Here is a 12,685-nt window from a genome sequence, read left to right as displayed (position 1 = left end):
TTCCTTTTTCAGCTTGGAGAGTCTATTTTTAGAGTTTAAGCATTGTGTTTCTTTTAAAAAAATAATTCTTCGATCTTTTATTATTTGTTTATTCTTATTGAAAGCATTCCAATTAGTTTGTTTGGTGTGCTTTCGTTATATACCCTTATTAAAAGACAACGAAGCATACAACTTTCTTGAAATTTTTGTGCAAGTTATTGGAATTAGAATATTATATTAGAACCTTTTGGTTATTGCAATTTTTTTTTAATTACATAGGGGGTAAGGGAAGGGGAAATGGGGGAGGGGATTACAAGGCAAGGAATCGAACCCTTACAAATATATTAATTAAAAAGAGACAATTGAAGAATCTAATTACACGATAACATTATTTATGAATGACACTTAAAAATTGAAAATTACAAAATTAACTTTGCTTATATATATATATATATAATACTCGTATATAACGCCTTCTGGTCACGGGTCAATATGCATATATGTAAATGAATGCAATGCATGAATGTGAACTAACATAATCATGATATAGAACTCAGGACCCATAAACAGAAGGAACAATCATAACAAGGGGTATAGGATCATCAAGAACCGAGATACTCCTAGTACTTGTAAGAGTAGAGTAATATGGAGACTCAATTACTCGTTGTTCGCTCGTATCATAGGATCATGCCAAAATGAAAGAAAGGGAAAGCCTTAATATACCTGGAAGCTGACTTCTCGACTTTTCCAACTTACTTCTGTCTTGCAATCTACATAAGCTCATTCGTGGTCTCGTAATCTACATATAAACCATTCATAATATTGTTAGGCTCATTATCATATGCTTGTCTTAAGCCCTCATATTAAATCCTCTTAAAATTTGCCGAAATTTGGGCAGTATCTCCCCTGTTTATATCCCTAGCCCGAAATCACAATACCAACAAAACAACAACAACAACGCTAACATCAACAACATCATCATCAATACCAAATATACTCAATAAAATATCCCACACGATGTTTATCCAATTTCTCAACCAATCAATTGACTTTATGAAGCTTTAACAACTAAATCTCCTTGATACAATTCGTAATATCAATAATAAGGAATATCCTTACCTCAATCAAGGTTGGAAGAACTTGAAATCTTATTTATCTTCAATAGGCTCCATTGATCCATCAAGATTTGATATATAAAACAAGAACTACAAAACTCTCTACGCTTCCCGAGCCTCGGATGTAGTCCCGTTACTTTAATCCGCAAAAAAGAATGATCCTTCAATGTTTCTTGGGTCTCTTGGGAGCATTTTGGTGGAGAGGAGTGGAGAAAATGAATCCAAAGACCAGATTTTGGTCTTTACTAGGAGCTCAAGGTCGGTTCGAGTCGGTACTGTAGCAGTTACTGTAGCATGCGGTTCTGCTCTGTCAGCCTAACTTGTAACGTCCATAATACTCTACTCCGATGTCTTATCGACGAGTGGTTTATTGCATTGGAAACTAGACTCGATGAACTTCATTTTAGGCTTCTGTTTCACCTCAAAACTCCTCATACTCTAAAGATATTCCTTCCCCAAGTTGGACCAGAATTATCGTACGAAACCTTGCCCATCTTTTCTCCAAAGTCATACTACTCAATTTCTTCTACTCATTTCCTTATAGGATCTTCCAATATTCCTTATATACATCCTTTACTCATAAAATATACTTAATAATGTTTCGCTTCATATATTCCAAAGTTATTTTACTTAGTCATAGCTCGACATACCCACGCTTAAATTTAACAAGTGCTTTTTTCAGAAGTACGGGATGTAACATAATGTACGTCTCACAATAATAATATAAATTGAGGAATGTAGTGAAATACAACCCCGGTATCATGGTCTGGTCATGCAAGATCTCTGCTACACTATAAGTCTGAATAATACATAAAAGTCTCAATTTATGTCCCGGAATAGAAAGTAAGACAAAGCAATAAAGAGGAGTTTTTGAGTAGCGAACGTCATCATGCTCACCCTAAATGGACTCAACAGCAAACTCGAAGATCAATCACGAAGAGATGAAGTGAAACCTGGCAAGTACTCTACATCCATAAAAGAATGCAGCAAGTGTAGGTTAGTACAAACAACAAGTACTGGTAGGTATCACAGGCCGACTAAGACTAGCTAATGTATATGAAGAAAATAATGTAAGACTTACGCGTAAACAGTAAAGTACAAGTCATTAGTAGAAAAGTATCCACAATACCAATCATATACTATGTTATAGCATCTAAGGCCAAATGGTCCAAGCTTTAGAATAATCACCTAAGATCAAACTATGACTACGGTATCCCGTCCCTATTTAGTCACATTGTAATGACCCATTTGGTCGTTATAGTCTTTACGGCATTTTCTCCCTTTCCCGAGCATTGATTACCTCTTTTTGACTCGAGGGGATCGTTGGCACGCTTCCCGAGGTGCCTAGACCGAACTCAGGCAACTTTTGTGAAATATAGACTTAAAGTGAAAAAACGTTGACCCAAAGTTGACTTATGGGTAAACAGACCTTTTTCGAGAATCCGTCCATTCCGAGAGGTCAGGATGGTCATTTAGAACTTGTGTGTACATTTGGTTCGGTTCCCAATGCACTCGGATGCATATTGGGACTTGGGTTGGAAAATTAGAATTATGGTATCGGGGATAGACTCGGTCAACGAGACCTCCGTTGTGAATTCTGAGGCTATGAACGCGTTCGCAGCGTGTTTTCGTGTGTGTTTATGTGTATGGTATGTTAACAGATGGCCTCGAGAATTATTCGAAAAATTGGATTGAATTGTGAACTTGGATGAGTTTTCTCGTGTCTGGTGCCTGCTTTGGCGGTACCAGCACCGCGGTAGCGGTACTGCTGGAGCGGTAACCCTGCCGCTGGAGCGGTCCAAGCCATTTAGGCTTGACCGCTGAAGCGGTTGAGGGACCACGAAAGAGACTCTGCTGGGGCGGTCCCAGTGTCGCCAAAGCGGGTGACGGGTATGTGCATTATTAATAAAGTGTTAAAACCCTTTAGACCCTCATTTATTTCCATTTCGAAATTAGAGCTTTTGGGGATTGTTCTTGGAGATATTTTGGGAATACTCTTGGAGGTAAATCTTGCTATCCCTCTTCTATTCCATTAATCCTAATCATCATAGATTGCTCTTTTCCTTAGTAATTGCTTAGTAATGGAAGATTAAAGCTGAGATAAAGAATGTTTTATCTAGGCTTATAAGTGGTGAAATTGATGGGGTTTATCTAGTTTCTGATGAATCTAAGGTTGTTAATAGTATATCTTTCATTTATAGTGTTGAATTTCAAAATCAAAGAGTTAGGGTTTATACCCAAATTGGGGATTTTGCTTCAAATTCGAAATTGGGTAAATCTATGAGTTATTTTTGTAATTAGTGGTTGAGTTGTGATCACCTAGTGCTTAATTTGATCTTTCGCTCCCGAATTTCTCGTTTTGACTTTGTGGGCCCATTTCCCCCAAATTCTAGGGTTAGATTTGACCTAAATTGAATGATGGAAATATTAGTATCGTTCTTCACGATTTCTAATCTAGATTTCGATTATGCCAAGACCTTATTGATCTTGAGGCTCAACGGAAAGGGGGAAGGCGATAGAGTGATTTGTTGGAGTTGTTGTTCGGCTATCCAGGTAGGTTATGGCTTACCTTTGTGAGACTTCTCATAGCGAAGCATACATTTAGATAATCATTGGAGGAGCATGTGAACCTTCGGGTATCAAGTTGGGATGGATATTGTCTTAGGTTGGGCCCTGTTGTGTGTTTGGGACTAGCCATCCCGTTGTGTTGTGATTGATTGTTCTATTGTGTTAGCTTGATGCCACGTTTTGTTAGTAATTATTGGCATTGTTGTTCCATCTTGATTATGATCTTATTGGTGTACCCATTGTGGTACTTGTGATTCGGACATATTATTGGCGTAGTCACTATGGTACTTGTGATTCGGATATATTGTTGGAGTACCAATTGTTGATACTTGAGACATTGAGCATGATTATTGATGTAGAAACATGCATTTCACGCAATCTCATTCTTCATGATATATTATTGAAATATTGATGATACTTGATGAAACACTGCGATGAGCTAGGCTCGGTTTTTACTTGAGTGACGTGAGAGGCTGATATCCAACGTTAGTTTCGAAATCATTGACTGAGTGAGTGCATGGACTCCGCAGGTCCCCCAGTGTGGTGCCGGTGAGAACCCCCCGTGGGCAAAGATCTGGGATCTCGTCTGTCTATTGGGCAAAGATCCGAGACGGGTAGCACTTAGACTTCGCGAGTCACACTGGATTGTGCTACCGAGATGTCGATGTTTTCGTCCGAAGCACATGTGTACACAACATTTGCATGGAATTGTATTGCATCCATACATTATTCCATTGCATTTCACCATGGTTTACTTTGTGATATTTTGGTGTTGTACTTGTGATGTTGGATTCAGACTTGATATATTCAGACTTGGCACAATTGGGATTAGATGCTTTACTTAGGCGATGACGTGTACTTGGCTTCAATTATGTTTGATTTATACTTGTTGGTTTATCTGTCTATCTGGCTTTATTATCTTAATTGTGTTAGCTATGCTTAGTCGGCCGATGATGCCTACCAGTACTGTTTTATTGTACTGACCTGCACTTGCTGCATTCCTTCATGAATGCAGAGTATCAGGTTGGATCTGCTTCCGTTACACGTGGCTGATTGTCGCTTCAGCATTATCTTCGAGTTTCCCGGGTGAGCATGGCCGTTTGCTGCCTTGAAGACTTCTATATCATTATATCTTGTTCCTATTCAGAGACATAGATACTTTATTGTATTGTTACTCCATACATGTATTTATTCCTTTTAGATGCTCTTGTACTACTCAGACTAGACCATGGGGGTATTAGTATTATTTCGTACTATTCAACTATATATATGTATATATCGTGAGACTTACATATTTATTCTATTCCGTTGGTCGATTTAATTATGTATGTCTATATTTATCCTTGGGTTAAGGATTCGCTTATCGAGGTAAAAAAGGTAAATGCCCGCACGTCTTATTCTAAAATGGGTCGTGACAAGTTGGTATCAGAGCCTAGAGGCTACCCGATCAATAATACAAGAGCGTTTCTAGTAGAGTCTCATGGATCGGTACCATGAGATTCGTACTTATCTGCGAGAGGCTATAGGACACTTAGAAAATCTCACTTTCTTTAATTCTTCATGCTACTTTATTCTAATTGGTATCTGGAAAGATCAAGTTGGTATCTGACTCTTATCCCTTCTCTCACAAATGGTGAGGCCTCGAGCTACTATGGCCCGAGGTCAGGTGTCATAACCCGCAGCTATGGCTGGTACCCAGGGCGAGCGACAGCCAGAGGGCAGCTAGGGGCAGGGCTCCTGCGGTAGGACAACACAGAGAGAGATCGCCGTCTCTAACACAGATATGGTCAGGCTATGAAGGATACTATGGCTATGGTCAGGCTATGAAGGATACTATCGCTTGAGGATATGGCTCCAACACAGAAAACAACCCGAGATTACTTCTGGTCAGGTTATGAAGGATACTATGTCTAGGGTCTTACTTCATCTTGATGCCCGACAGGCGGCAGCCGGTGTTACTACTCCCAGTGGGGGTTCACAGACTAGGGTTGGGGTGCACACCCCTGAGCAGGGACCTACACGGGCAGCACATCCCGCTGCAGCTATGGTTCCTCGCATTGATGTGATACCCGCTCCTGCTGATGATCTGAGGCCCATAGAGGGCGCTGTTATGACTGTGTCCGATAAGGACCTTGTTAGGAGATTCAGGAAGTTAGAGCCGCCGAGGTTCTTTGGTACTTCATCTGAGGATTCTTATGAGTTTATTCTTGATATGTGTGAGTTGCTGCATTGTAATGGGATCGTGAAGACCCAAGGGGTTGATTATGTGTCTTATTAGTTTTGCGGCGACACAAAGACGTGGTGGAGGTATTTCGTGGCGTGCAGACCTGTGGGTTTCCCTCCCCTGACTTGGACTCAGTTCTACCGGGCCTTCCTTGAGAAATATGTACCCCGATCTTTGAGAGAGACGCGTAGGAAGGAGTTTCTACACCTTGAGCAGAGAGGCATGTCTTTGGAATCCTATGTGACTCGTTTCCTATATTTGTCCCGTTATTCTACTCCGTTGATCCCTATTGAGGCCGATAGGATCAGGCGTTTTGTTGGGGGACTAGTAGGCTCTCTACAGGTTCCTGTCTTCAGATAGAGTCTATGGGGGCTTCATTACAGTCCATTATCGAGCATGCTTCTATAGTTGAGGGCGCTAAGGCCCGTGCTTTTGGTGGTAGTGACAAGAGGCCACATCAGATTGGGAGTTATGGCGGTTCTAGTTCGAAAGGCGCCGGTCAGTTTTGAGACTGCATCAGCCATATTCCGGTTGTCCTGTGCGTTCAGCGTTATAGGCTTCCCCAGTCAACCACCTAGGCAGAGAGCTCCTAAGAGTTCGTTCTCCAGAGCAGTGGACAGGGCTGCTTCGTCTGGGTTTTTAGTTTCTGTGTATCAGCATTCGTCTCCTATTACCTGTTTTTCTTATGGCGAGGTTGGGCATGTTGCTAGGAGATGTCCCTGCCCCAGGCGATATTATTAGCCGCCGAGGACTCCTATATCATTTGGTGGTCGAGGTGGGGCTTCTCAGAGGGGCGGTGTTCAGTCAGGCCATAGTGCTTCTCATGGTTCTAGAGGTGGTTCCTAATCAGCTAGAGGTGGTTCCCAGAGTGCGACAAGGGATATCAGACTGGGCATGGTGAAGCCCATTGTTAGTCATTTCTGGGTAGGCTCCAGGTAGAGGCCTCAGATGCTGTGATTTCATATACTATTTTGGTCTGTCATAGAGTAGCATATGTGTTATTTGATCCTGGATTCACCTATTCGTATGTATCTGTATTTCATGCCATTGGTTGGGATATGCCTTGTGATAGCATAGATATACCTGTTCATGTGTCTACTCCGATCCGAGATTCTGTGATTGTTGATCGAGTTTACTGGTCATGTTTGGTTACTTTTATGGGGTATGACACTTGGGTAGATTTGATGACTCTTGATATGGTTGACTTTGATATTATTCTGGGGATGTCCTGGCTTTCTCCTTATCATGCGATCTTGGACTGTCACGCCAAGACAGTTATCTTAGCTATGCCAGGCATTTCGAGGCTTGAGTGAAGAGGTACTCTTAGTCCCGCTCCGAAGAAGATCATTATTTCCTTCCTTCAAGCGAAGAAGTTAGTCAATATGGGGTGTTTAGCCTAGTTGTCTCATGTTCGTGATACGACTGTTGCATCTCCACCCCTTGAGTCTATTCCTAGCGTGAGCGAGTTCACGGAGGTATTCCCGCCGGATCTGCCGGGTATGCCACCCGATCGTGACATTGATTTATGTATTGACTTGGATTCGGGCACTCACCCTATTCTATTCTACCATATCGGATAGCACCTGCTGAGTTGAGAGAGCTTAAGGAGCAGTTATAGGATTTGTTGAGCAAGGGGTTAATTAGACCGAGCGTCTCCTTTTGGGTGCTCTTGTGTTATTTGTGAAGAAGAAAGATGGGACCATGAGGATGTGTATTGATTACCGCCAGCTGAACAAGGTCACTATTCGGAACAAGTGCCTTATGCCTCATATTGATGATCTGCTTGACCAACTGCAAGGTGCTTCGGTGTTTTCGAAGATTGATATGCGTTCCGGCTATCACCAGTTGAAGATCAAGGCGGAGGATATTTCGAAGACAGCCTTTCGGACGAGATATGGACACTATGAGTTTCTGGTGATGTCTTTTGGGCTTACCAATGCCCCAGCTGCATTTATGACTTTAATGAATAGCATCTTTAGTTCATTCCTTGATTCTTTTTTAATTGTATTCAGTGATGATATCTTGGTCTATTCCAAGAGTAGAGAGGAGCATGAGAGCCATCTTCGTTCTGTTCTTGGGTTGTTGAAGAAGTATAGTCTGTTTGCTAAGTTTTCTAAGTGTAAGTTCTGGTTGGAGTCTGTAGCATTCTTGGGTCATGTTGTGTCTAAGGATGGGATTATGGTTGACCCATAGAAGATTGAGGTTGTGAGGGGTTGGGCGAGGCCCACTTCTGTTACTGAGATTCGTAGTTTTGTGGGTTTGGCCAGTTATTACTGTCGCTTTATGAAAGGTTTTGCTGCTATTGCTTCGTCTTTGACCAGATTGACTCAGAAAGAGGTTCCCTTCCAGTGGTCAGATGATTGTGAGGATATCTTTCAAAACCTCAAGCTTCTTTTGACGACAACCCTGATCTTAGCATTACCCGTGGAGGGTAAGGTTTTCGCTGTCTATTGTGATGCCTTCCGTATGGATTTGGGTGTTGTGGTGATGCAGGAGGGTAGAGTGATAGCTAATGCTTCCTGTCCATTGAAGATTCATGAGAAGAATTACCCTACCTATGATTTTGAGTTGTTGGCTGTGGTCTTCTCTTTGAAGATTTGGAGGCATTATTTGTACGGTGTCCATTGTGAGGTTTTCATCGATCACCGTAGTCCTCAGCATGTGTTTACTCAGAGAGATCTTAATTCCCGGCAGCACCAATGGATGGAGCTCCTGAAGGACTATGACATCTCTATTCTGTACCATCCCGGGAAAGCCAATGTGGTGGTTGATGCCTTGAGTCGAAAGGTAGTGAATGTGGGGACTTTAGCACGATTGATTGTTTTTTAGCGTCCGTTGGCCATGGAGGTTCAGACTCTGGCCAACAGTTTCGTTTGCCTTGATATTTCAGCCCCAGGCAAGATTTTGGCTTGTATAGAGGCGAGGTAGTCTTTATTGGACCAGATCAGGACTCATCAGTTTGAGGATGCTCAGTTGAGAAAGATTCGAGATAGAGCTTTGAGAGGTGAGGCCAACGAGACCGATTGATTCTGAGGGCATTTTGAGGATTAAGGGACGCGTGTACGTTCCTCGTGTTGGTGATTTGATTCAGTTGATCTTGTCTAAGGCTTATAGCTCTTGCGATTCCATTCATTCGGGGGCGGCTAAGATGTACCGTGATTTGAGACAACACTATTGTTAGCGTTAGATGAAGAGAGATATGGTTGATTTCGTGGCTAAGTGTGGTAATTTCCAGCAGGTAGAGTATGAGCACTAACGACCCGGTGGTATGCTTTAGAGGATGCCCATTCCCGAGTGGAAGTGGTAGAGGATTACCATGGATTTTGTCGTGGGTCTTCCAAAGACCCTGGGCAAGTTTGACTCTATTTTGGTGATAGTTGATCGGTTGACTAAGTCCATTCACTTCGTTCCAGTTAACGTTTCCTATACCGCGGAGAAGATAGCCAAGATGTACATTCGGGATGTTGTGAGGTTTCATGGGGTTCCTATTTCTATTGTATCTGATCGGGGTACTATTTTCACTTCCCGACTCTGGAGGGCGTTTCATGAGGAGTTGGGTACTCAATTCGATCTCAGTACAGCTTTTTATCCCTAGATCGATCGCCTGTCTGAGCAGACCATTCAGGTGCTTGAAGACATGTTGAGAGCGTGTGTTATTGATTTTTGGTGGTCATTAGGATCAGCACTTACCATTCGTAGAGTTTGCGTACAATAACAATTATCATTCGATTATTGGTATGGCACCTTCTGAGGCTTTATTGGTAGGAGATGTAGATCTCTGGTTGGCTGGTTTGATAGGTTCGATGCCCGACCTTGGAGTACAGATCTGTTGAGAGAGTCCCTTTATAGAGTGAGAGTTATTCAGGCCAAGCTTTTGGCAGCTCAGTGTCGGCAAAAGATGTTTGTGGACCGGAAGGTCTGGGATTTGGAGTTTGCTGTTGGTGACCAGGTTCTATTGAAGGTTTCACCCATGAAGAGTGTTATGAGGTTTGGTAATATGGGCAAGTTGAGCCGCAGGTACATTGGTCCATTTGAGATAGTTGCTCGTGTGGGTGATGTAGCTTATAAGTTGGCATTGCCTCCAGGCTTGGTGGGAGTTCATCCAGTTTTTCATATTTCAATGCTAAAGAAGTACCATGCCGATGGTACTTACATTGTTCGTTGGGATTCTGCATTATTTGATGGGAATTTGACTTATGAGGAGGAGTCTATCGCAATCTTGGATAGGCAGGTTCGAAAGTTGAGGTCGAAAGAGATTACTTCTGTGAAGGTGCAATGGAAGCACCGTCCTGTTGAGGAGACTACTTGGGAGACCGATTCCGACTTGCGTAGCCGATATCCCCAGTTATTCACTTATTTAGGTATTTTCCCGCTTCCTTTCTATTCTTCGCTCGAGGACGAGGGACGATTCAATTGGTATCTGATGTAACGACCCGTTTGGCCGTTATAGTCTTTCTGGCATTTTCGCCCTTTCCCGGGCATTAATTAGCTCCTTTTAACCCGAGGGGACAGTTGGCACGCTTACTGAGGTGTCTAGACCGAATTCAGGAAACTTTTGTGAAATATAGGCTTAAAGTGAAAAAGAGTTGACCCAAAGTTGACTTTTGGGTAAACATACCTTTTTTGGGAATTCATCAATTTCGAGAGGTCCGGATGGTCGTTTACAACTTGTGTGTATATCTGGTTTGGTTCCCAATGCACTCAGATGTATTTTGGAACTTAGATAGGGAAATTGAAATTAAGGTATCGGGGGTTGACTCAGTCAACGAGATCTCCATTGGGAATTTCGAGGCCATAAGCGCGTTCGCAGCGTGTTTTGATGTGTGTCTATGTGTTATTATATGTGAGCAGATGGGCTCGGGAATTAGTCAAAAATCGGATTGAATTGTGAACTTGGGTAAGTTTTATGGTGTCTGGTGCCTGCTTAAGCGGCAACAGCGCCGCAGGAGCGGTAACCCTGCCGCTGGAGCGGTCCAAGCCATTTAGGCTTGAAGGCTGAAGCGGTCGAGGGACCGTAAAGCGATTCCGCTGGGGCGGTCCTAGTGTCGCCAAAGCCTGTGACGGGCAGTGTGTATAATTAATGAAGTGTTAAAAGCCTTTAGACCCTCATTTATTTCCATTTCGAAATTAGAGCTTTTGGGGACTGTTCTTGGAGATATTTTGGGAATACTCTTGGAGATAAATCTTGCTATCCCTCTTCTATTCCATTAATCCTAATCATCATAGATTGCTTTTTTCCTTATTGATTCCTTAGTAATGGATGATAAAAGTAGAGATAAAGAGTGTTCTATCTAGGCTTATAAGTGGTGAAATTGGTGGGGTTTATGCTAGTTTTTGATGAATATAAGGTTGTTAATAGTATATGTTTCATTTTTAGTGTTGAATTTCGGAACCAAACAATTAGGGTTTATACCCAAATTGGGAATTTTGCTTCAAATTCGAAATTGGGTAAATCTATGAGTTATTTTAGCAATTCGTGGTTGGGTTACAATCACCTAGTGCATAATTTGATATTTTGCTCCCGAATTTCCCGTTTTGACCTTGTAGGCCTGTTTTTCCCAAATTCTAGGGTTAGATTTGACCTAAATTGAATGAGGGAAATATTAGTATCGTTCTTCACAATTTCTAATCTAGATTTAGATTATGCCTAGACCTTATTTATCTTGAGGCTCAGCGGAAGAGGAAGGCGATAGATTGATTTATTGGTGTTGTTGTCCGGCTATCCAGGTAGGTTATGGCTTACCTTTGTGGTACTTTGCATAGCAAAGCATATATTTGGATTTTATCGTCGGAGAAAGCATGTGAACCTTCAGGTATGAAGTTGAAGTTGGGATGTATATTATCTTTGGTTGGGCCATGTTGTGTGTTTGGGACTAGCCATGTGCTGGCTTGATGCCACATGTTGTTAGTAAGTATTGGCATTGTTGTTCCATCTTGATTGTGATATTATTGGCATACCCACGGTGGTACTTATGATTCGAATATATTATTGGCGTACCCACAGTGGTACTTGTGATTCAGATATAATGTTAGTGTACCCATTGTTGGTACTTGAGACATTCAGCATGATTATTGATGTAGAAATATGCATTTCACGCACTCTCATTCTTCATGATATATTGTTGAAATATTGATGACACTTGATGAAACACTGTGATGAGCTAGGCTCAATTTATTCTTGAGTGACGTGAGAGGCCGATATCCGATATTAGTTCCGAAATCGTTGACTGAGTGAGTGCATGGACTCCGCAGGTCCCCTAGAGTGGTGCTGGTGAGAACCCTCCCGTGGGCAAAGATCCGTGGTATTGTCTATCTGTTGCGCAAAGATCCGGGACGAGTGGCACTTAGACTTCGCGAGTCACACTGGGTTGTGCTACCAAGAAGTTGATATTTCCGTTCGGAGCACATGTGTACACAACATTTGCATGGCATTGCATTGCATCCATACATTATTGCATTGCATTGCACGATAGTTTACATTGAAATGTTTTGGTTTTGTACTTATGAGGTTTAATTTGGACTTGATATATTCAGACTTGGCACAATTGGGATTAGATGCTCTACTTAGGCGATGACGTGTACTTGGCTTCGATTATGTTTGATTTATACTTGTTGGTTTATCTGTCTAGCTGGCTTTATTATCTGAATTGTGTTAGCTATGCTTAGTCGGCCGATGATGCCTACCAATACTGTTGTTTGTACTGACATGCACTTGCTATATTCCTTTATGAATGCATAATATCAGGTTGGATCTGCTTTCGTTACACATAGTTGATAGTCGCTTCAGCATTATCTTCGA

Source organism: Lycium barbarum, chromosome 7, assembly GCF_019175385.1.
Source record: "Lycium barbarum isolate Lr01 chromosome 7, ASM1917538v2, whole genome shotgun sequence".
NCBI lineage: Eukaryota > Viridiplantae > Streptophyta > Magnoliopsida > Solanales > Solanaceae > Lycium > Lycium barbarum.
Note: the sequence above shows the minus strand (reverse complement) of the source record.